The 4,399-nt window shown below is 39.0% G+C and overlaps 1 long non-coding RNA gene across 1 annotated transcript; it reads right to left on the bottom strand.

The window, feature by feature from the left end:
- Positions 1-1,157: 1,157 nt before the first annotated feature.
- LOC118323798 lies at positions 1,158-4,385 on the bottom strand. The gene is made up of 3 exons (XR_004796525.1): positions 2,229-4,385; positions 1,651-1,809; positions 1,158-1,502 (listed from the first exon to the last, which is right to left on the bottom strand). It is a non-coding gene; the product is annotated as an uncharacterized LOC118323798 (long non-coding RNA).
- Positions 4,386-4,399: the final 14 nt, after the last annotated feature.

Genomic DNA, 4,399 nt, shown 5'->3' with positions numbered 1-4,399 from the left:
TGGCTAATTAATTAGTGGGCATAGTACAGTGTTAAGAGAAGAGCTGTAGTAAAAGACTTTACCCGCAGAAGGTGTGGTGGGCTTTTTCTCTTCTTTATCTTTAAACCCTTCTGTAAACCCGTATAGGGCCGTAAGCATTTTTGCAGATAAGTACCGCAAGTGAGTTATTATTATGTAAGACACATTTTTCTATAAGAAATAATTATATTGGAACTTGTTCGCTTAATCATGATGTTAAAGCAAAAGTAAATTGATTGCAAAATCCAGGAGGGGAAATCGACAATGAGCAAGGAAAGCAGTGAGAGAAGCAACTTAAGATATGTGATGTGACAGTTATAGATAAAGAAAAGCTGGAAATGCTTGGGCGCTTTCAACCAGAAAGATGAATCCAATGAACTGCCAGGAATGGAAGATTTTAGGGACAGTTTTTTTATTATATTATCTATTATTCAGTTATAATTTGTTAGCAGTTATTGAAAAAAAAAAATACAAGACACCAAGAAACTCGAAAAACATGAAAAAGGGTGCAGCGCACCTGAAAGAGGCCTTAAAAAAAAGTAGGTAAGAACTTCCATTGCAGGAAGAGGGCGTTCATGCAACAAAGGGTGGACTAACAGCCTTAAAAAAATAAATGTACTTCGGTTGGCTATGGATCGTAGCTTAATGCCGCACCTCAAATAATAGTAGGTATACACAAATATAGACAGCCCGCTGATTAAGCTTCATTTTTGTAAAGTATCCGTCTGTAGGCAGATACAATATACTGTGAGAGCAGAGTGATAAGGGCAGCGAACAAACTTAATATTGTTCAAACTAGGAAAATCCGGGCGTAGGGTCACGTATCGATGGGCTGTAGGTAGGTATTGGTCAGGGTTGATGAGGAAAGGGAGGACGCACAACGGGGGAAGAGGGACAACTGGTGGCCGGGAGAAGCAGAACAGGCGTCTGAAATGATGGCAAGAAATGTTAGAAATGCCAACAAGAAACCATTTGATCAATCAGGATTCATTTCTGATAATTACTGTAATTGCTATTGGTTCAATGAAATAAATAATAGCAAAGTGAATTCTAACACCAGGCAACAGTAAAGGCTACCAATTTTCTCCATAAATGATTGTCACCTGAATGTGAAAGACAAGATAAGTAAGTCTGATCAACACGTTTAGTTAATACTGTGATTAATTTCAATTTCTTGTTTGTGAACCGAAAGACATGAATATTGTTGTTATCTGTTGAAATACAAAGGAAAACTAGTTTTAGAAGTCAAGACAGTGTTATGCCATAATTAATGTCCATACTTACCCTGAACATGACAATGTGGCTAACTTTACACTTAGCCTTATTATGTTTCTTTTTCCTTAATGTGTCAGTGATGACAACATCACCCTTGCCAGGGTTGAGCATTTCCTCAAGGCCATCATAAAAATGCCAGCCTTTGTCAGCGCCCAGTTTGTGGAATGCCACAAAGTGGCAGGTGGTATGTCACTGCAGCTGGCTCGTACCTTTGTGGGTATTGACAGTATAGCAGAAAAATGTGATGACCACTCACAAATTAATTCAAACTATATTAGAATAACAACGTAAACAAATAAAATCAGTGACAAAAACATGTACAAGTGTGACACAGTGAAGTGTTAATTCTTTTCTTACTTTCCACCAAGAATTGTCACCAGGTGTGGCAAGGCTGCAGGATGCAGCTTGTCACTGAGATTGGCTTGGTGTATCACTGAGACCAGTAACACACATGGCTGTCCATTCACGAAGACACGCTGCAGTGTCTGCTCACTGTCAGTGCATGGGGCAGGACCTCTGTTAGGATAAAAGTTAGAAAACATTAAATATTGTAAAACTATGAAAATGTCAGACTCAATCGACAACTAGGCATGAGAGCTGTGTAACTGCATTCAAGAGAATGGTCTGTATGTTTGCATACTGTATACTTATCTTTTGCATGGAGCTGTAAGGGATGCATTCATCCACCTGTCAATATCTTTCTGTAAAGTACTGAAGTCTTAAATAAACAAATAAATCACATGTAAGATATGTAGATTAACATAAATATGACCATATTTATCTATCTTTTATCTTTATCTTTATTTATCTATCGTCTCTATCTTTGTTAATTTATATGAACCAATGTTTGTCGTTTTAAAATAAATTATACTTTCTCGCAAGTGAAATGAAAAACATGCATTGATTTTCATTTTACAGAATTAAATAATCCTTACAAGATGTCAATACTGTTGACTCGTCTTCTCACAACAGGACAAGCTGCATTATTGCACTTTTGCATGATTTCTGTTGTCATGAGATACTCGAGACAACATGCAACCATGTCTTCCTCTGTCCCATAAGCATCCCATGAAGTCCCTTTAAATCGGCCAATGGCGTTTAGCCACAATAATTTTCCCTGGGACCACTCCTTTTCAAAAAGTTTGTGGACTTACAGTAAGGTGGAAATCCAATTATTGGACCTTGCATTAAGCTCAGTGCTAATCCCTGGTCTCCTCTTGATAGCCATGTGAAGCATGTACAGGAGGTTGTCCACTGTACATGCATTTGTCATTGACACTGTTTGCTTCTCAATTAACCCTTCTCCTCCCCAATATGGACAGCATCCCTGTCTTTTTTGTGGTTGTTGGGGTGGTGCACCTTTGATGTGACTCTTTGTCTTTGGATGTTTTTGGCTGGCAGATTTTGCAGATTTTGCCACAAGACGCTTTTTTGTTGGAGGAGGAGAGTTGAAATACTTCGACTTTCTCTTTCGAGTACTTCGCTTTTTCCATTTCTCTTCTTGCGATGGGGAAGAGAGTCTGGACCATCAATGTCCTCTCCATCATCATTGTCTGATAAAGGCTGTTTCGTCTGTGGTACTTGCTTTTTCAGTAACATTCCTTTGATTCTTCCCTCAACAAACTGTTGCTGGAGCTGCAGAAAATCTCCTGCTCTTCTGTGCAGCTTTGATGTCAGAACCACATTTTTTGTTGTGCGGAACCAATTTTCTACTATGGCATTACTGTCTCTAGTTTTGCCAAGATGTTTTAGCATAACACCTGACCAAAGGGGAACTGCACCTGCATAGTCTAAAAGAATGCCCAACACAGACTCACAGAAATGGGTATTATTTTTTTGTGCTGCACCCTCTGCTTCATCTTTCTTTCTTGCTTTATCATTTGTTTCCTTTACCACAGCTTCGATGGGAGCAAAGAAAGGTGATGACTTTCTGATTGATTTATGCAGGTCCTCAGAGACTTGGTTAATCATCATCTGCATTTTTGATGTTTATTTTGTCTGTCTTCTGTGTCTGAATGGCTTCCTGCAGTGTTGACAGATGTTCCTGACACGTTTTTGTCTCATTCCTTGAACACAAACACAAGGGACTTTATAATTGACAAGATCACACATAAATCTGTGGCATTTTGGAGAAGGGCAAAGCTGTACAGGAAAAGATTTTTTTTTTCTTTTTTGCACTGCACCTTGCTCAGTTTCATGCTTATCAGCTTAAGCATGTGAGCAGCACAGAGGTGTATCACAGTCATTTGCACTGTCTGCTGCTCTTGGCATACCTGAAAACAAAGTCGTAACTACTGCTGAATGCTGACATTGTTGAATGCCTGAACAACTGCATGGATCATGGCCCAACTGAAATCTGTTCCGATTTTTTGTGGCCTCAAGTCTTTCAGGAACAGCTTGTAATAATCCCGATGCAGGCAAGTCAACCAGTGTAGAATTGTTGCAGTGGTTTGGTCTGATGTCAGCATTTCTGCTACTGGAACCACAGTTTGGGTTGTGGACTGGCATGGTGTGCAAAGTGCATAATATAGTACTGATTGGCTGGAGGGGTGAGGTTTTGCAACTACACTGCCAGTTGCATCCATATATAACAGACAATCATTCTTCTTCTGTTGTTAATGGAGAATATGTAACTGTGATTCTGAATAACTGTGAACTACAAAGGGAGACATTGCAACATACTGAATGACACTGTGTTTTAACTTGGAGCTTGGTTTTTCCACATCCTGCTTTTGCTGAATTTTAAAACACTCCATGAAAGTGTAACCCACTTATAGTAGATACACTGAATGGCTAGGTTCGGAAAGAGCTCATGTACCATAGACCTGAACAGCCGAACAATGAACAACACCAACCATGAAGTAAATTGCAAAAGTAAACTCTTTTAGGGAGTATTGTATAACAAAAGTTTACAACATTTATATAAACAATGGTATGAAAAATAACAAAGAAAATAAAATGGCGCCTTTAAAATAAAGAGTCTTGTTTTTCTTAGTACCGGTACTATTTTGTTTGTGTTCCTTCCAAATGTTCCTCTAATAGGGTGATTAGAGTCACACGCTAACTCTTTTGGGTGTGTAGCAATCCTGCCAACCAGGTTGGCCCT

Source organism: Morone saxatilis, unplaced genomic scaffold (assembly GCF_004916995.1).
Source record: "Morone saxatilis isolate NCDOM2014 unplaced genomic scaffold, NCSU_SB_2.0 Contig142, whole genome shotgun sequence".
NCBI classification, from domain to species: domain Eukaryota; kingdom Metazoa; phylum Chordata; class Actinopteri; family Moronidae; genus Morone; species Morone saxatilis.
Note: the sequence above shows the minus strand (reverse complement) of the source record. Positions and strands in the feature narration are given on the sequence as shown.